This window comes from Felis catus, chromosome E1, assembly GCF_018350175.1.
Source record: "Felis catus isolate Fca126 chromosome E1, F.catus_Fca126_mat1.0, whole genome shotgun sequence".
Lineage (NCBI taxonomy): Eukaryota > Metazoa > Chordata > Mammalia > Carnivora > Felidae > Felis > Felis catus.
In genome coordinates this window covers 21,296,297-21,317,526 of record NC_058381.1, presented here as the reverse complement: position 1 = coordinate 21,317,526, position 21,230 = coordinate 21,296,297, and the positions used below count along the sequence as shown (strand labels likewise).

At 44.4% G+C, this 21,230-nt stretch overlaps 1 protein-coding gene and 1 pseudogene across 1 annotated transcript in view; one reads left to right on the top strand and one right to left on the bottom strand.

Moving 5' to 3' along the window:
• LOC111557838 overlaps positions 1–2,190 on the bottom strand; it is a 29,106-nt pseudogene extending 26,916 nt beyond the window's left edge.
• The window catches only part of ASIC2 (acid sensing ion channel subunit 2), a 1,012,019-nt gene that overhangs the window by 639,037 nt on the left and 351,752 nt on the right, over positions 1–21,230 (top strand). The gene's annotated exons all lie outside the window — the stretch shown is intronic.

Here is a 21,230-nt window from a genome sequence, read left to right as displayed (position 1 = left end):
AATCAAATGGACATGAATCAAAGTTCTTTCTATATTTCTAATCATATGCTGTTTGCATGGTAGATGGTAGATCTTTCTCAGCTCTCAGTATAAAGGTTCCAGTTTATCCCCAAAGAGAGACTTCTGGATAACAAATCTCCCCATTATCAGGCCCACCTTTGGAGGAAGTAGGGTTGGAGAGATCCACAATGCTCACAACCTCATCTGCTCCAGCCAATATTCACCTTCTGTGCTTCTACCTTATATCCCTCCCCTCAAGACCTCTCCTATGTTCCTCTAAGTTTACTTCCCCTTGCTTGGTCTTCCCAAGACCAAAATTGGTCCCAAGATTGTCCACATACTTGAAACTTTAGGTCCTGACAGACCGCTGGGGCAGTGTTATTTCCCTGCAATGAAACTTCAACCAGACTGTATAGATAGAGCAAGGAACATAATGATTGGCACACATTGACAACTGTTAGCTCCCACCTTCCCTCTGGAAGATGCTTCTCAGGAACTTTCCAGATATCCTAATCTAGCAATCCCTTGTCAAGATGGCTTTGCAGCTCAAGGAGAAAAGAGAGAGAAGTTGATGGGAAGGTTCAGCTTCAACCCAGACCAGGCTCCTTATGATCAACAGAGAAATTAATAATGTTTGGTCCAGAATGGACTTCTGACCCAGACACAAGTAGACAGATCTCTAAAGTAGCTCAGGTCTGCATATTTTGTCCCATGCTCACACAAAATTTTGGGGAGGTAAACTAGTGAGGTAGATAGGGTCCCAGGCTTATCTGAAAAAGGCTCATTTTTCTATTTCCCAAAGACACAAGTTATCAAGTGTAGGATGGGGCAGAGTGACGGCCACACTGAACAGAGGTCACTTTTTGGCACTGCCTACTACTATCATGGACACACACACATGCACACACACACACACACACACACACACACACAAACACATACACACACAAACACACACACACACACACACACACACACCCCTCAGGAAAGCCCAATCATGGGCTTTCTACCCATGACTGTCTCTCCAATAAAAATTCCTGAAAGCTGGGGAAGGGACACATATCATGGGATGTAGCAAAAATGTAATCACACTGAAGACAGAAGCTGCTTCTCAGTCACTTTGGGGCTCCAGCACTATCCCTGCACATGATGGCTGGCATGAACTGGAGAAACAGGTCAGACCATGATCTAGGTGGGATTTTTAAAATCTAACTCCACCTAAGGATGGAGAGTGGGTTTTCTGGGTCAGAAGAGAGTGTAGACAAAAGGGGTGGAGTGGGATTGGGGTTGTAATCACTCAGGAGTGCAAGGTCAAGCCTTTCACCTTATTGCCTCCCTCCTCACACTCCAGTGTGTCTCTGCTTGACCTCAAGTGTGGGGGTCTCAGATGCGTGATTTCCTGAAGACTGTGCAAACAGGCTGCCAGAGATGCTTGAAGAGGACAGATTCCTAGTAGTGCCAGATTAGACAGAGTGGGTTTTATTATACAGATCCCAACACCAGTAGATAGAGAAGGGGCTCATGAAGGACAAGACCTTGGACCCAGAAAGTCATCACGAACCATGGTGCCCATGACCCCACCTTATCTTCCCTGGACCCACTGATCTCTCATCTCTGCCCATCTCTGTGTATCTGTTTTCTACTTTCTCCCTCAAGCCTTGCAATCACTGCTTCCCTGGGTAAACAGTGGAAGGTGGCCACCATAAAATGGCACCATCACTCTTTGAACCTGCATCACCGGCAAGTGAGGCATCTGCAGTGAAGTGTTCAAGTCTTTGACACCCAAATCCCCAGGGGAGAGGAATGTAGAGCCCTAAATTCTGGCACATAGAAGGAGATCAGTAAATGGTGACTTAATATGGATGACAGTAAGACTTGAGTTGCAGTCTTTGCTCTGCCTCTGATGGCTGTGCAGTCCTGGACAAGTCACTTCATTACTGAAATCTCTGAAAATGGTGGCAATAGTGTTGGCCTCTGCTACCTCTCAAGGATGTTGTGAGCATCAGAGTTAAAAGGATACAAAAGTGTTCCATAAACTCTGAAGTTCCATGGATGTGAAGGAGTTTATGCCCTCTTTATTATGATCATCACCATTGTCATCATCACCACCATCATCATCATTACCGCCACCACCACGACCACCACTACCATCATCACCACTATCATAAACATCACCACCACCATCATCATCACCACCACCATCATCACTATGACTACCACCACCACCAATAAGGCCGATGCCATCTTGGTTTCCACAGGCTTCCAGAAGTCATGAGCCTGAAACTTTGTTTGTAAGCTAGGCTCCCTCTTTTCACTTAGAGTGGCTTCCAAATCTTGGATTGCATTAACCTGGACTACTTCTAATTTATTCAATTATACACTCAACAAATATTCATTGAGAACCTGCTATATTCCAGGCTCTGTTCCAGATGTTGGAGATGTATCAGTGAATAAGATAGACAACTATTCCTAATCTCATGGATTTTACATTCTACTGTGGGAGGGGGAGAGAAATAATGAATAAGAGGCATGATATATAAGTAAATTACATGATATGTTAGAAGGTGGTCAAGCCATGGAAAAACAAAAACATAAAGTAATATCAGGTGCCCAAGGAGAGAGAGCAGACAGAGGTGTCTCCCTGTGCCTTCTCTACAGCCTATACTGTCCCCCACCATTGTGGAAAACTTCCTAGCCTAAGATTTCTTTTTTCACTGTGATCTTCATTGAGAAGGTCATTATTTAGCAAATATAAATCACTGTGACCAAAAAGAAAAAAAAATCCGATTAAAAAGAGATCTAAAAATAAGGTACAATGAATTAGTAAATTATTCACAATAAAACTGGGATCTCAATCAATATGAAGAGTACAGTGAAAAAGTTATAGAGCCAGAGAAATGCCCTAACGGGCTCCTCTAGCAAGACCTTGAGCTGTGCCTCGAGCTTTCTCACTCACCAACCAGATACCAACAGGGCAATGGGAGGATCATTGCCTTTTTACCTCAGGGGCCCAAAGGCCTTCCCCTGGCTTTGGCCTATCCCAGACCCCAGGGCCATCTCCAGTCAAAACAGAAAGTAAGTCCAATGTGTTCTTGTAGCCCCATATCCCTCACCTCACTTTCCTCTGGTTGTCTTTCCTCTAGTTTCTTTGCCCTCCCTCCAATCTTGTTATCTCTTATCTTTAGTCTGTCTCCTATTTCCACCTACACTTACACTCCACTAACATTTATTGAGCACCTACTATGTACCAGCCCCCGTTTTACCCACAGGGAATACACAGCTGAGTGACACAGGGCCTGTACAGAAGGAGCTCACATCCTAAGATGGACAAGTAAATAGACCCTCACAAATAGCCAAGATTAGTGCTTTGACAGGGACCATGAAAAATGTGAGGTGAGAAATATGAGAGGAGAAGGTATATCCCAGAGAAATTTGGTAACCGATGCAGTCCCTGACCCAGCCCTCTCTGGAAGTGGGTGCATCCTCTAAACAGCCCTGTGTTTGTATCTGTCATCATCTTTTCCACTCTACATTGTAATTGTGTATTTTCTCATCCACCCCCCAGACAGTAAGCGGTCTAGGCAGGACCTGTGCTGCCTTAATAGTCCTTGTAGCCCAAGCCCATAGCACAGAGTGATGACTCAGAATGTTATAAGTTCCTGTGCTCAATGACATTTGTGCTGAGCTTTGAAAGATGAGTCAGAGTTCAACAGGTGGGGGAGTGAAGAAAGAATACATTCATTCATACTAAGCTCCAGGATTTACAGTGCCTTCGTCCCCACTCCCAGCTATGGGGATGAGAGCCACAAATTAACAGAAGGAAGAAACCACTAATGGTGGACTGGAGCAGGCAGTGGGGGAGGGTAGGTGAATTTCCCAATAATGGCCCCCTCATTGAAGTTGCCACTGATATGTTTTCAGTGTGTGTGAAAGATTGCTAGAAAGATGGTCTAATTGTGTCCCCATAATGAGAAATGCTACCAGTCCTCCATCTTACCCTCGATATGTGATCCAGGGCCAGCCCTAAACCCACAAATGTCTGTAAATTATTTGGGGAAGTTTCTGTCAGTGAAACAATGAGGTAAAGCACAGAAAGTGTGAGCTTAGTAGTCACAAAGACCTGGATCCAATCCCAAGACCACCACTTCCCAGCTATGGGTCCCTGGGAAAGTCACTTAATCTTTTTGAGCCTCAGTTTCCCACATCTATAAAACAACGAAAATAATCATAATATCTAGCTCATGGACTTTTATAAAGCTTGAATGAGACAGCATGCATATATGTGCCTAGTACATTTCAGGTGCTCAAGAAATGTGAAATGTCATCCCTGGTTCCTGTTGTATCACTTTGAGTTTCAGAGCCATAACTGTTAAAATATTTCATTTTCTATTCAGCAGAAATGAGAGGGGTTTGGGGGTGCAACAATGAAAGCTTTGACTCAGTATCCTGAGTTCTTCTAACCCTATGGGTCAGTTACTTGCTGTACAGCCTTGGGCAAGGCATTTCCCCACTCTGGGGATTCTATCTTCATTTGTAAAATGAGAGATGCCACTTACATTCCTTCCCATTTCAAGTTCTAACTTTCTCTAGTTGTGAAGGGATCCACATAGGTAGGGAAATTACATAATATGTTAGAATTCCAGTTGAATTCTAACGTTCTCCTCCAGTTGAGGACAAAGTGAAAACAAACGCTTGAAAGTAATTCAAAAGTCCTACAGATTGCATTCCCAACCTCTCTGCCCTTTGTTATGAACACTTACCATGAGCCAGGCCTCACATGGTCATTTGCTTATTTAATCATCATCACAACCTAATGTTCCCACTTCTGAAACTGCACTTTGAGGTGAAGAGGTTAAACACATTGGTCAAGATTTCACAGCTACTAAGTGTTAAAATCTGGGTTTTTTCTCCATATTGCCAGACACCTGATGGGAAATGCCTACACATTATTACCTTCACTCACATCGACATTCATCTAGCCTGTCCAGCTCCAGACCCTACTTCCCCTGGTCTTCCTCTTCATAAGTTAAAATCAGAGGTAGAACTCCCAACATATGCCCAAAGAGGCAGCTAACAGATTGGGACAATTAGAGTCAATGACAAGAGAGTGGAGGTCTAGCTAGGCATTTGTGCATAATAGACCTTCAATATATCTTTACTTAATGAATAAGTGAGTGAATGGGAGATGGATGGATGGATGGATGGACGGATGGATGGATAGATGAGAAGATAGGTGGGTGGATGGGAGTACTATGAAAGTAAGAATTTAGACTTTTATCCTTTTGTATATCTGCTTCAAAAAAAAAACATAACTCACCTATACAAGCATGAAAGGAAAACTTAAGATATTGCTCTAAGCCTCTAGCATGTTTCCAGGCAGGACTGGCTCTAAGGTGAGGCAAGGGAGGTGCCTAAGATACAAAATATAAGGAGACACTCTCCTCCATAAATTTTGCCTCCCTAGATGCATTCCTTGCCTCACCCTAGTCCCTGTCCTGTCTTCAAGATTATTTCCCTTCAGGTCTATTCTACTCCCTAACTTCTCCCCTCCTTTCCTGGTTTGCATTATTCTGACCTTCACCTCTGTCTCTCTAGCATAGTGTTTGTCAGCCCTGGCTGCACCATAGAATCATCTGAGAGGCTTTAAAAAAAAATACACTTTTGGGAGCCCAGACAAACTAACTGAAGCAGAAACTCCAGTGGTAGGGACCAGGTATCCAGGCATCAGCATTTGTTGAAAGCCACCAGCTCCACCCTGCAGCCAGAGCTGAGAGCCACTGCTCTACCCTCCTGATGAGCGACCCAATTTTGGGCTGTTTTTTGCATCATTGTTCTCACCTGTGCTACTCTCTGTAACAGATGCTATGGAGCAGGTTTCCCTCTGCTCCTACCGAACTCTTCCAAGGATGATTAGTGAAACATCTCTTCCATTTTTACTCACAGTCCTTCACTCTGGAATGAAGACAAGTCCACAGAGACCAGACTCAAGAGTAATAATATAAAACATAATACCATTTATTAAAGGCTTATAGTCTGCCAGAGGCTTGCTAAACTCTTAACAGGTATTTTACTTATCATCACATTAACCCTATGAAATAGGTTCCATTTTGGAAATGAGGAAAGACAGACACAGAAAGGTAAAGGAACTTACCCAAAATTACACAGCGAAAAAATGGGAAAGTTGGAATTCAAATGCAAGAGCAAGATCCCCAGACCCTTCACTTCTGTGTGCTTTGCCTATGTCACCAAGGTATTATCTCAGTCAAGCCTGATCACATGGAGTCTTAGAGACCATGGGTGTATTCTTTGTCTTGGTACAGAGTGGCAAGTTGAGCCTACTTTATGGACATTCCAGGTGGGCCTGGCTACCTCTGAATCCTAAACTGGCCTGCTTAGGTCACCCATTGGAACCCTTTTTCAGCACATACATTCTCTCATTTTATTCTCTCCACAATCCCAAGACACAGGTATTGCGATCTCCCATTTTTTTAGTTTAACTTACCCAAGGCCACAAACTAGTCAGTAGTTGAAATTCTGAGTCATATCTCTCAGATAGGAAAGTTCAAGCAAAAGCAAATTAGAAAAGTTGCTATGGGTCAATGGTCAGAGAAGGCTCTTGGAGGAGGTGAGAATTAAGCTGGGATGTGCAGACACAGTAGAGTTCGAATATGTGGAGGGAAGAAGGGAGGCCTTTCTAAGCAGGAGGAACAACGAGCAATGGCATGGAAGTGGGACTCAGTGGAACATTAAAGATGTGGTGAATAGCATGCTTTGGCTTGCACAGGTAATTTATATAATGCTGCAGTGGGATTGGAGCATGCACTGAGGCATATTGGGAAGGTTATTGAAAGCCACGTGAAGGAGCTTGGGCTTTATTATGTAGGCATCAGGGAGTCACTGAGTAGGCAAGCAATGAGTACAAAGCAGTGTTAATAGAGTAGAAATCATCAGGATGAACTGGACAGGGGAGCAAGGAGTGAACCAGGAGTTGAGTTTAGAGGTGATCACAATAGGCCACATAAGAGATCAGGAGACACGAACTTGGGATGGTGGCTGGGAAAATGGAAAATGAGGAAGCGATATGAGAAATCTAACAAAGAGAATTCTTCAGGGTTCGTCTACTGATTAGCTGTGGGGAATAAAGTAATGAGATACATTGAAGATAACTCATTAATCATCGAGTGTCTGCTGCAGGAACAAGAGCTGCAAAGGTAGCATTCACAGTCCCTGCCCCTATAAAGTTTCTCATGCAGAAGGAGATACCCATAGGTTAAAAAAAAAGTCATTATAGCTCAGGTGATAGTTACTATTGTAGAGGCATCCAAAGGCACAACTTTAGATTGGGGTGCTTTGGCTCCTGTATCAAAGATGCAGCCAATGAGGACAACTTCAAGCTCGCTGTGGCTCAGCCCTGTGACATCAAGGAAGAAGTGATGACCTCAGCAGTGGGCTGACTTGGAGGAGATGGATTGATCATACTGATGATTAGGGGAAGGGCCTTCCAAGAAGAGAGAACAGCATGTACAAAGGCATAGAGGTGTTCTGTGGTGTGACATGTTTTAAACTCTTAGATTTTGATGCTGAATAAATTGGAAAAGAGCAGAACAGAAATGGGGAAGTCCAGAGGGAACAGTTTTAAAGAAAAGATCATGAGTGTAGTAGTTTAAACCTCAGATTTTGGAATCAAAAGGACATAGATCTCTTTCTAGTCATGGAATATGAGATTAGTCACTCTCCCTCTCTGCGCCTAGTTTTCTCATCTCTGAAATGTGAACTGTATTACTTACAGCACAGTGTTCTTGAGAGAATTAATAAGAAATATAAATAGAGCACCTAGCATAAGAACTGGCACATATATTAGCTCACTAAATTATAGTTGTGGTTGTTCTTATCATCATTGAATTTAAATGGCAATCACATGTCAATGAGAATGCTCATCGGGCAGTTAGATATGGGGGAACTAGTCAACTCAAGGTCAAAGCATTAAAGACATGGTGAATAGCATGCTTTAGCTTGCACAGGTAATTTATATAATGCTGCAGTTAGATTGGAGGGAATATGATCCTCCAAGCCCCAAGAATCATTTCATTAAAGAGTCTGGATGGCAGGAAAAGGGCAGAGACAAAGAACTGAGTATCTGGGTTATTGTAAATGTTTTTCTCGGTTCCGAGGGAGGACTAAGAGCTGGCCACTGAGAGAGAAGGTGGGACCAAATCTCTGTGGTTTCATGCAAACCAAAGGAGGTGACAATTCAGGTAGGTCAGGATCAAATACATAACCAAGAAGTTTCTAGATAAACTTTGGGAGAATAATTTCTATGCAATGACTAGTACTGATAAAGTTGTAGGAGATCAGAATCAGAGTAGGCAGAAGAGAGTAGATGGAGGAAACCAATTTGAGAAAAGCAGGTGACCTGAGTTCTAGGACCCACTCTGCAAATGACAGCATTCTTTTGGGAAGGTCAGACACTCCTTCTATTCCTTTTTCCTCATCTATAAAATGAAGATGGTAGACAAGATTACCTCTAAATTCCTTTCCAGCTCTCAGATTCTAAGCAGCAGATCAGGATGTGGGTCACTATGGAGAGAAATTGGGAAAATGTGCTAGAGATGTTGCTGTAGAGAGATGTGTAGAGACATCTCAGATGTCTCAGCAACATCTCTAGAACATTTCCTCCTTCCTTCTCTACCTTGCCACTGCTACTTTTTTGGAGGAAGTAACATGTGGTAGGCAACCTCTAAGTCAGTCCCAAATGATGTCTGCCTCCTGTAATCATGCCCCTGTGTAATCCCTTTCTCTTGAGTGTTATGGACTGGCCTCCTAGTTACTTGCATCTAACGAATAACGAATAACGAATAACGAATAACGAATATGGTAAAAGTTATAGATGTCACTTCAGAGATTACAAAGAGACTCAAAGGGTCTGTGAGTTACAGATAGATTATGGCTTTCACTTTGCATCGTCTTACATGCTTTCTCACTCACTCTGAGGAAAGCCAGCTACCATGTGCCCTGTGCAGATGTCTTTGTGGCAAATAACTGAGGGAGGCCCCTTGTCAATATTGAGTGCGGAATTTAACAGTCTTGAGAAACTGAGTCCTGCTAACAACCACAGAAGTCCCCCTCAATTTAGCTTTCAGATGAGACCACAGCCCTGTCTGATAATTTGCAGTTTGCCAGAGACCTTGAGGCAGAAACACCCAACTAAAGTGGTCTTAGATTCCTGGATTCCACAGTAACCATGAGATAATAAATATTTGAGTTGTCAAGCCACTAAATTTTAGGGGTGATTTGTACACAACAATACATAATTACAAACTATGTGACTACAAACAGAACAACAGAGCGATGTTTTTAAAGAAAAGGAGGAGTTAACTAGAGAAAGAAAAGAGACATATGAAGAGAGCATTTGAGGAAGAAGCAATGGCATGAATGAATCTCAGGCTTGGGTCATGATTCTCAAGCTCCCACACAAAGCCCAACACAGAGTTGTTTCTTCATATTCACTTGATGAAGTTTATTGTGGTTAACTCACATTGTCACTTCCCCACAATCCTTCAAAAATGTTACTGTGTTCAACTGTCATTTCCCCAAACTCATCATATAATTCCTGTTTATAAATAGTTTGCCATGTCTTGTAGGGTTTTTGAAACGTATGTCAGTAGGGGCACCTAGGTGGCTCAGTCAGTTAAGTGTCCAACTTTGGCTCATGTCATGATCTCACAGTTTATGAGTTCGAGCCCTGCGTTGGGCTCTGAGCTGACAGCCCAGAGCCTGGAGCCTGCTTTGGATTCTGTGTCTCCCTCTCTCTCTGGCTCTACCCACTTTCTCCCTCTCTCTCTCTCTCTCTCTCTCTCTCTCTCTCAAAAATAAAATGTAAAAAAAAAAAAAAGAATATATGTCAGGGCTATTGATTTGCATGCATGAAGACATATGAGAATCTTTTTGTCAGAGGCTATTATGATATGTACTTTCTAAACTTCTTTGATATTGTTCTACAAATTTAACTAAGGGCTAGGTGTCTTAGTCCTTGAAGAGCTCTCATTAATTCCTTACCTAGCTTCATTTATAAAAACTAGCCTCATGTTGCCTTTGTACTGCTGATATATTTGCTGAAACTCTGCCCAGAAATTCTTCACATATTATGGGATTTCTAATTGAGCCTAGAATGTACTAGCAGAACTAGGGTGATCTCCCTCTAGTATATATTAGTAAATCTCACCATATCCATTGTCTTCTTTGTCTGATGTTTACCTGCAGACTCTTCTGTCTCCTTTGCAGTTAAGTTGGGACCCAGGTAACTAGTTCTAGACAGTGAGCTGTAAACAAGAGAGATTTGTTGTCCCATCTGTTTGAGGTTAGATAAGAGTGGGAGTGGATTCTTCTCGACCTCTATTCCCCTGCTGCAATGCCCATTGAGTAGATGAGTTGAGATGGGTGTATTGTAAGATGGAAGCAGCCGAGATTGCTGAGTGACCACATGGAGAACAAACCACCCTCACCTGGACTTTGAATTGGCAAGAAATAAACATTTTCCATGTTAAGTCATTGAAATTTGAGTTTATCTATTGCCACAACAGAGCCTTGCTTATACTGAGGGACCGCTGAGCTCACTGAGGTAGCCCTTTCCATATGGTGAACTAGCCAAAAGCCATAAATGGCAGCTCTAGCTAAAAATTCCTGGAAATGTGGTCTAAGCCATCACTGTTGAATGAGTGATCATTGCTGATGAAGGTCTACATGTTTAATAAAGGTCAAAATACCATCAGATGAATAACAACACATGGCAATTGGGGGCAGGGTAGTAAATAGTTATCTTCAGGAATGGCTGGAACTAGTCACCCCAATACCAAGAAGACTCTCTGTCCATCTTCATTCTCTGCTTCTCTCTGGTATGGGCATCATTCATCCAGACTGACATTTCTGAAAAGCTAAAACATGCTGCTGGAAGCCTGGGGCCTATTCTCTGTGTTAATGAGTGGCTGAGAACAGCAGATATTTATTCTTTTACAGTCCTGGAGGCCAGAAGTGTCACTAAGCTGAAATGAAGATGTTGGCAGGGCCATGCTCCTCCAAGAGGCTCTAGGGGAGAATCTGTTTCTTGATTCTTCTGGCTTCTGGTGGCTACCATCATTCCTTGGCTCATGGTCCCATTCCTCCAATCTCTGCCTCAGTGATCGCATTGTCTTCTCTTCTTCTGTCTGTAGTCAAACCTTCATTTGCCTCCCTCTTACAAAGATACTTGAGACTGTATTTAGGGCCCACCTGGGTAGTCCAGGATACTATCTCCCTCAAAATCCTTAAATTAATCACATCTGCAGAGTCTTTGCCTTATAAAGTAATACATACACTTTCTGGTACATTTGGGATGGAGCATCGTTCTACCTACTATACCTGGCTAGGAGGAAAAGGTCTGTCTACTGCCAGAACAATGAGGAAGAGGTTGTACAATGATAAAAATGATAAGGTTCTAGGAAAGGAGCTGTGATACACTCCAGTTAGTGTTTGACTGCTTAGCATAGTGCCTGTTACATGCTAGCCACTTGGAGGTCTTTATGGAAATGCCAAAGTGAAGGCCCTAATGGGAGTAGCCCAATGTGTTGGGCAGCCACCATGATCCAGGAGGCCCTGACTTGGGAAGGTTTCCAGACAGCTGAAGGCTGCTACCAAACTGTGTGGGAGTGCCTGGGCCTAGCCTTCCAGACCCTGAAGCATACTGCCAGCAGGGGGTATTCTGTTCACTGGCCTACATGCAGCCCCTGAGCATCTGGGCCATGCAGCTGGCCCTGCAGCCACAGCAACATAAAAAGGCCTCCAGGCCAATAGCCTAACAGGGCACAGGACTAAGCACAAGGCGTAAACTTGGACCAAAGGAAGCCATGGCAAAGTGAGCCAAGTGAGCCAAAGTGAGCCAAAGTGAGCTCTCTGAACTGTCGGAGAGAGGCTCTAACAGCCCAGCCTCCAGCCTGGCCTTTCCTCTTCACCCCTCACCCCACCAATCTCCTGCAGCCCTGAGTCACCAAGACAATCATGCCCCTACCCAATCTGCCAGTTAAGAGGGGTTGAGGGTGACCCAGGAGTCAGAATCACTTATTTATTTCTTCCCTCACCCAACCCCTCACTGCATGAAATGATTGAGGAAGTCAGTTGACTCCCCCAGGCCCATTCATGGGGTGGCAGACATACATGGGTACAAATAAAAGACCCAGAAAGCCAAAAAGAAAAAAAAAACTGAACTGAAATAAGGGTTGTGGCAGGAAATCTAATACACACACACACACACACACACACACACACACACACACACAACTAAATGAGACCAGAGAGATGAGAAGGGCCTGCTCTTGTGAGGGACCCATGGACCACATTAAGGATGGTGATGGGATGGCTTAAAGGGCATAAAGCAGGGAGAGCATAATCAGAGAGCACTCTTTCTCCTGGTTGGAGCATGGTCTGGTGATGGGTGTAAGTTAGACGCCAAGGTGAGGGATGGCTGTATCTCGGACGAAGTGAGTGGCAGAGTTGATGGAGAAAAGTGCATGGATCTAAACTCTGCTGACTAGGCAAAATGAGCAAAACTTAGGGATTGGTTAGCTCACCGCTAAGATGGAGAGATGTCAAGTCCTTCCGGGTTGTCAACTGAATATGCAGCAGTGTTAGTGGCGTCATTGACCAGAATATAATACACGCAAAGTACAAGGTGTGACAAGAGCGGGGGTGGGGGTGGGGGCAGGGGAAGGCGGTGAATCCAGCATTAGACATTTGAAGTAGAAAGCGATTGTAAGGCAGCCACATGGAGAAGAAAAGTGAGTATTTGGAGACCCAAGTAGATCTCAAGAAGTGGGGGCGGTGATAGAAGTTTCTGTCATCAGCTTAGAGATGGCTGTCGAAGATGCATGGCTATGGCAGAAAGCACTTCAGGGAAAACAGAGGGGAAAAATAATTCATTTTAGCTGAGCAAACACCTTCCTTGTTCCAGGTCCAGCTTGATACCAGGAATACAGAGATGAATAAGACACAGTGCCTTGGGTCTGTTAGATAATTAAATATAACGTGATAGATGTAGGAACAGACACCCACCAAGGGAGAGGTAGTGTGATCATCTCTGCCAGTCAGTTAGAGGCAGGTGGGATCCATGACCAACAGGTCAGTGGCCTGTTACCACTGTGGGAGCCCTTCTCTCACCACGCAACGTCTTCCTTTATGAGGCCCTTGTCATCCCTCCTCACAGTCATCAACAGGCCATGAGATGGGGATTTTTCTGCCCTTCCCACCCAGCCTTTGCCAACACAGACTCTATTTTTTTTGCATCCTGTGGATCTTTCCCTGCAATAGAAATCCCCTTCCCAGCTCCCCTAGCAATGCGCCTCACCAAAACTTTGCAGAGTTGCAAAACTTGTGACTCCAGCAGGCCTCGTTAGAAAAGTGAAACTAATGAACCCGCTGTATTACGCAGCTGTCTCCATTAGTAATGAAATCCTTTTATTACAAGGGATTAGTTTAAAACATGTTATTAAACAGATCAAAATGAGCAATAGCAATGAAAGTCGTTAGAATGCAAGGCATATGAGAGAACAGCTTTCCCTCTGAAATAAGAGAAATCTGGCAGTTACGATTGGAACGATTTTGTTTGGGGGGGTGATGAGAGGGACGTGCACGAGGAATCATGGGATGCAGGGACCACAGCTACAGCTTAGAGCAGTGGGGCTCACCTGTGACGAGGCAGGGATGCTGGAAAGAGCAGCCCCTGGTTCAACCCAAAGGCAAGGGCACAGGGGTTAGGGAGAGAGGGATGCACAGGCCACCAAAAACCCAGCAGAAGACAAGTTGTTCCATTTTGTATTCATAGTACAGTAACAGTGGCTACTATATGTTGAGTGCTTACTGTGGGTTATCATTTTGCTAAGTTCTGCATATACATATATATGTATACATATATATATATACACATATACATATGTGTATATATGTGTGTGTATACATATATGTGTGTGTATTTATTTATTTTGAGAGAGAAAAAAGAAACACTTGAGCAGGGGAGGGGCAGAGAGAGAAAGGGAGAGAGAGAATCCCAAGCAGGCTCCACGCTATCAGCACAGAGCCCAGTGCAGGGCTTGAACTCACAAACGAGGAGATCATGATCTGAGCCAAAGTCAGATGCTTAACCGACTGAGCCACCCAGGCACCCCTTGCACATCTTATTTAAATCCTTACAACAACCTATGCAAAGGGTAATGTTATCACCCCCATTTCACAGACAAGAAAACTGACCCTCAAGAGGTTCACATCTTGCCTATCTCACATAACTAGTAAAGTCTAGGAGTGGGATTTGGGATTGAATCCTTATCTGTGTAATTTCAGAGGATGCACTCCTAACCATTCTGCTATGAAGAAAGAGCTTAATGTAACACACGTATGGCCTTGTCCTCCAGGGGTTTACCAACGGCATTGGGAGTATGAGTGAAATGTATAGATTTACAATGCAAACAATTCAGTTAGTTATCAAGAGTATGGGTCTGGGCTCAGGCTCAATATTCCAAGGATTCAGCTTTAGTTGGGCATGCCTCAGGACTGAGTCTATGTGCATGAGAAAATAAGAAGCCTTACAGTAAGGAGCTTACCCTGAGCACAGAGAGAACATGACCTTCATTCAAGGTCAATGATCTAACCTTGGCACGACAGATACAACATGGCATGCCTCTCTGTTAAGGCCACTTGCCCACTGTCCTCCCCCAATTCCTCAGAATGAGACAGCTTGGGGAAACTCAGATTATTAAAGTAACATGAAAACAAATGTAATTTGGAATTTTAGCCTCTCGAGTGTGGATGGCACTGGAAGTTGACACATCCCTCCAACACTGAAATCCCTCCCTTAAATTCCTGACAAATAGTGCAAGCAAAGGAGAGCCCCAGCATCACAGGGCAGCTCATTCCCCTGGTGAGTAGCACTGACTTATTAGAACATTTTTTCTTACACAGAGCAGAAATATGCCTGGCTGACACTTTTACCAATTAACATTAATTCTTTCCATTAGCCTTACAAAATGACTTTTCAATGTGACAAAATTGGACACTTGCAAAGGGTGGTCATGTTCCTTCTTCAGCCTCAATCCTACAGGGTAACATTCTCCCAGTTTCTCGGACTTCAGTGCCCTCAGTATCAGATCACTTCTCTGGGGTACATGGACCACTTTGTCAATGCCTCACTTAAAGTATGGGGGCCAGAAGTGAGCATCAGCATCCACATGCTATCAGATCCGACGCTAGTCCAGTGGGATTATCACCTCCTTCCTTTTGGAACCTCTACTTTTAAAAATACACACTCGGCTTCCACTCCTAATGGCCACACCACTCTCTGGCTTGTGTCTAACTCACTCCTAAGTAAACAAGCCTTTGTCCCCACATGCTTCTGCTAAGTCACTCCACCCTCCTCCAATCCCTGTGCACTTGGTTTCTGGTCCAATATTAATCTCTGCTAAATGAGTTGACCCTTTGTTCCAGCTTATTGTGATCATTTTGGATCCTGATTCTGTCATCTGACATAATCACCATCTCTGCCACTGTCTTGTCATCTGCAAATTTGATGAGCAAAAGCTCATTGTATTTCTCTGAGTCATTGACAGAAACAGGGGATTTGTCAGGCCAAGAATGGGGCCTAGGGTGGGGCCCTGATGCTGTCTAAAACTGACTGTCTCCCAATGTCTAGACATTGAGACATGGAAAAATTGATCCACTGTGTCAAACTCACAAAAGGGCAGACTATGAGTCAAAAGGTCAACGTGCTATTGATATTGGGATGACTTTTTGCCATGAAGCCTGCAGTTGCCAGTCATTCCGAGACAACGTCTTGTACATCCATTCCCTGATATCAGCAACGTGGAAAGTATGCTGTGCTCTTAGGAGGTAGGGGCTGAACATACTGTTTTTAAATGAAAAAGAAGTAAATACACTTACATTTCCATGAAGACAAGTTAGCATGCATGGTTTCCCATTCTTATATGGACATCCTGGATGCAAACACAATTCCCACATGGCCAAGCCCTCAAGCTCTCTAATGAAAGAAAAAAATATGCAATCGAGTCATTGTAATCTATGTGATAAATGCTCTCCTGGAGGGGTGGACAAATTGCTGTGGGACCCTGCCAGGGGAATCTGAAACTCAGAGAATTTACAGAACGTGCGAAATGCCATTCAACTAGTATATGGAGAAGGTAGGATTTGAGCCCAGGCCTGTCTTTGCCATGACCTATGTTTTCATATCCTTCGTGGTCATGGAAATAGCTACCAGATTTTGAACACCTACTATGTGCCAGGCCCTGGGCTCAGCTCTTCCCACTTCCTCAGAATGAACTTCCCAGGTGGTGTTATCATCACTAACCTTACCTTACCACTGAGGAGCAGGGGAGGGACCGAGGGTTTTGGTGCCTCACTCTGGGGCATGTACCAGTAGTGGCTGAGTTGAGTTGGGGCTATCTGACTCCAGAGCCAGAGCTTTCCCCCATCTGCCTGGATAAGAGGACACAAGAGCAGAGAGTCTGATGAGGGAGGCTTGTGGCCACGTGGGACCTGCAGAGGGCAAAAGCAGCCATGGTTTGTCCTGCAACTGCCTTGGACAGCATAATCACTGGCTTCTGGGCTGTCCCCTTGATCTGTCATCCAGGGTTCAAACTGTCCCCAAACAGCCCCTGTATTGCAGGAGGCCTGAATATGGTCTGCACTGAAGAAGGGTGAAGGGGTCCAGCTGTGGGATTCAGAGGTAGTAGCTGCTGATACATGCAGGGTCCCACCCACCATGCCACAGCCCAGGGAGACTGTGACCCAACCTGCCCCAAGCAAGTCAGTTTGCCCTCCGTTTCATAAAAAAGAATTCCTAACATGGCATTTCCAGAAAAAAATACATGTCAAGTTTTGGCTTCAGAGCTAATAAATCCTCTCTGAACAACCCTCATGCCTACTAGGGATGCATAACAATTCTTTGTTCTTAATGGACAAAGAAGGTACAGTCACCCACTACGTGTTGATACAAGCCGCCTGCTGGGAAAAGCCATGGGTCTCCCTCTCCAAGGCCCCAATCCCTGCCATCTAGAACTGTGAGCAGTGATTCCAGCTCTTCTGTAAAATACAAACCTGCCTCCATTGGCCTATCTTCACTGATTTTCCTCACTGGAGAAATTCTTGGTGAGTGTGCACTCTGGGTGCTCAGCAGTAAAAGCAAACACAAAAGGCATGATTTGGGGCATGTTAACCACCCTGGTGGCACACCATCTATTTGCCAGGGAGGGCTGGACCTTGCAGAGGCCACAGAGATGCCCAGGGCTGGCAATATGCAGAACAGCAGCTATTAAGAGGCACTCATGAAGAACCCCTTTACGCATTCTTCTATGCTGACCCATAGTCAGGCCTCCTGCAGTGCAAGGACTTTGCAGGGGGCAGGGGGAGGCAAATGTTTGTCCCCTTGCTGTGGGATCAAGGGGACAGCCTCACAGCCTGTGACTATGCTGTCCAAGCCTGCAGAAGAGCCAGCCTTTGAAACACTGATGATTACCTTCCGGTCTAGGATGCCCGCCACTCTCAGAATTTAAAACTAAGAGCTTGGCTGAGACCCTGGAGGCAAGAATATGAGTTCTGCATATAGAAGCATCTGGACACAGATAGGTCTCTGTTATGGCCAGCTGTGTGATGGTGGGCATGCCACTTAACCTCCCTGAGCCTGTTATTTTTCTCCTGTAGAAGATGAAGGTGCTGGGGCACCTGGGTGGCTCAGTTGGTTAAGCATCCGACCTCGGCTCAGGTCGTGATCTCATGGTTGGTGAGTTCGGGCCCCGCGTTGGGCTCTGGGCTGACAGCTTGGAGCCTGGGTCCTGCTTCAGATTCTGTGTATCCCTCTTTCTCTGTGCCCTTCCCCCACTCACACTCTTCACACTCTGTGTGTGTCTCTCTTAAAAATAAATGAACGTTAAAAAAAAAAGAAGATGAAGGTACTTTCTACCTCAGAGATGGAATTTACATAGCAGGCACCCGGAGTGCCTAGCATAGAGTAGGTACCTAATCAGTGTTTATAGCATTATCACCATCATCATGTTTGTGACGAGAATCAGCGTGACCAATTCTTGACTGAGTCCTATTATGGACCTACTCTGTGCAAGACTATGTGCAAGACTCTGTGCAAGACTATATGCCCACTATGTGCAGAGCGCCAAAGCCACGTATTGATGATGATGGGAAAGATGTTTGTGGAGTCGGTTGAACTTGGTCTGTTGTCTTCAAGCCCCATCTTCAGCTTATGAGCCACGTGGTCCCTTTCCCTAGTCGCTTTCCCACTGCCAATGCCCTCTAGTAGCCGTAGCAAAGGTCATAGTAGCTGTAACTGATTGGCGTGCTACAGCTGATCATCTAAAAGCTGTTTGATGTAGATTACCTTGATGGTCCTCACAGTATCCCTGGGAAGAAAAATCAAGCAAGTCTGATTGCCTACATTTCATAAGAGGCCTTAAAGGAACAACACAAGGTGCAAGATGGAGACAAAGGAGCAAGGGTGTAAGGTTTAGAATATGTAACGGGAGCCTCCAGATGGTGTCTGAGCGTCCACAGGAATTCTCACCTCCTGATCTGTTTCCAGGTGCCAGAGTCCTGTGGAATCTGGGTATTTGGGAGACGAGTTGTGGATATGGTGTTGGAACCAGTTTCCTGACTGCTGACAAAGGAGAAACATTTACTGCGTGTGCCCCAGGCACTGTATTCAGTGCTTTACTTGCTGGACTTACCTAACCTTTACAGCCACTGAGGTGTCATAAATTATCATCAGCCCCATTTTGCAGATGAGAAAACTGAGACTTGAGAAAGGTGTGCAACTCGATTGGTCTCTGACCCAGCAAGTGAGTGACAGAGCAAGGATGTGAACGCAGGTCTGCTTACTCTGAAGTGTGGCTGGTATGAGGTCCCACCCCACTGCCTCCTGAAACAACCACCACCACTATGGAAGACAGCCTGGTTATGGGTCCTTTGCTCTGGGTCCAGTCACCGGCTGTCATCCCCTGCCAACAGCCTGCTCCATAATTCCATTTGCAATGCGTTTTGTCAGTTCAGCTGCCCTTCCTCTTGAGGGGGCTCTATGCACATGCTTGGGAGACTAGACAGTGATGAGGAAAAGAACATGAACCACCTAGAATAGAGCCAGAAGGGAGGAGGGTAAGGTGGAAGGAAGGAAGTCCCAGTCACTTCCCTGGACCAGCAGACAAACCCGTCATTCATGGCAGGACTGTGCAGCTGCCAGCCCTCAAAGCCAGCTGAGGCAGCTTCTGGGGTTCAGAGGCCAGATGCTCTCTGTCTAAGAATTCACTAAATAACATAGGGGCTTCCCTTAACTTTACTACCTAAGCCTTTCAAGCAAAGCTAGTGATCACCACATGTAGCCAACAGGGAGGACAAATGGGAGAAATATGCACAGCACATCTTTATGTCATGCTCATGATAAGATTGCAACAATCTCTGGTGAAGCCATTATGACTGAAAAGTTAGAAAGGGAGGAGGAAACTGAGGCAATGGGATTAGATATGCCCAAAGATCACATAGATACATGTGGGCTTAAATCCCAGATCTACTGGCTCCAAAGCCTCTATTCCATGCTCAGTAGGAAAAAGTGCCATCCAACCCTACCTTGTGCCCACTGTGGGGCATCAGCATCCCCTGCAGAGTAGGAGTAATAGGAGTCCTGCTATGCAAGGCTCTACCCATTTGGCTGCTGCACTGGTATTGCTCAGGGACCCTATGGATCTCCAATGGGTCCTAATCTTTTATTTTGAGCAAAGGACATGGAATGATCCCTGGGTTCTTTCATATTCTTGCAATGAGGGGGCCAATGACTTGCCCAGAGTGACAGCCTCTGGATTGTCTGAATCATAGGCATTCCAAGACTGAAAACAAGTCCCAGGAGGTGAGGGTCAGAAGTTGAAAGGACATAAGCAGTCTTCATGGGAAAGGATTTTTTAGACTAAACCTAGAAGAATAGAATAATGCTTTTAGATTGCAGATTGTCTGTGCAAGGACTAGGGATCTGGAAGAGAAAAGAAAATTGACAAATTACAGAAGATGAGAATCAGAGAGATTGGAGAAATCCCGAGTATTCCTGTTTGCCTGGAAGATAAGGTAGGGAGAAGGGACAGTGCAGGGTGAATGTGGTGGGGTCAAAGCCACTGTGAAATTGGACATTAGCGGTTGGCATGAGAAGTTAGTGAAAGTTAGTATGTAAGAGAAATTCACAAGAGGTCATCACAACCATTTTATACAGCCTGTAGTTTGTAAAAGTATTCTCTAGCTAGACTGACCCAAATAGGGAAAAACTTTCCACACTTTGGAACATATCAGATCCAGATTTGAATGCTTAGCTTCTCTTTTCAAAGGTTGTAGGACCCTGGATAAATTACTTGGCCTATCTACTCTCTGATAATCTTCATCAATAAAATGGAGATCCTCAAGCCTCTCTTGTGAGGTGATGGTGAGGATTGAAAATAATTAGGCAAAACACATTGGAGAGTGCTAGGGCTATCATCAGTGAACAATAATTGCTACCTAGGATTACAATGATGATAAATTATTCAGGTAAGTCACCTGAAGAATTCTGTTTATAGAGGCAGTGTACTGTAATGATCCAGACCATGGACCCTGGAGCTGTGTAAACTTCAGCAATAACTTCACTTCTCTTGTTTCAATGTCCTTGCTTTTAAGGTGAGGGCAATAATAGTACCTGCTTCAAGAGCTACTGTGAATATTAAATGGGCTAATATGTGTAGAACACCACAACAGTACTCAGCACAGAATAAGTTCTCAATAGATATAAGCTATTCCCACATGCTCATTGAAGAGCAGCTTGAAATGGACAGTTTTGGACTGACTTACACAATTTGATGGGGGAAAAATGTGATTCAAACCAGCACACCCTCATTAACTCATCCCTCACCTAGCTCTGTTTTCCTTTATTTCACATTTTGTTGTATCTTATTTTCTTTATACTGCTTGTATCATACTGACATTATATTTTATATATATTTACTAATTTATTTTCTGAATCCCCCACTAAAATGTAGGTCTGGGAGGGCAGAGACTTTAGAAGTTTTCCCCATTCCTATATTAATAGTGTTTACAATTGTGACTGGCACATACAAGGCACTCAGAAAATATTTTGTTTAGGGGGCACTGGGGTGGCTCAGTCAGTCAAGCGTCCAACTTCAGCT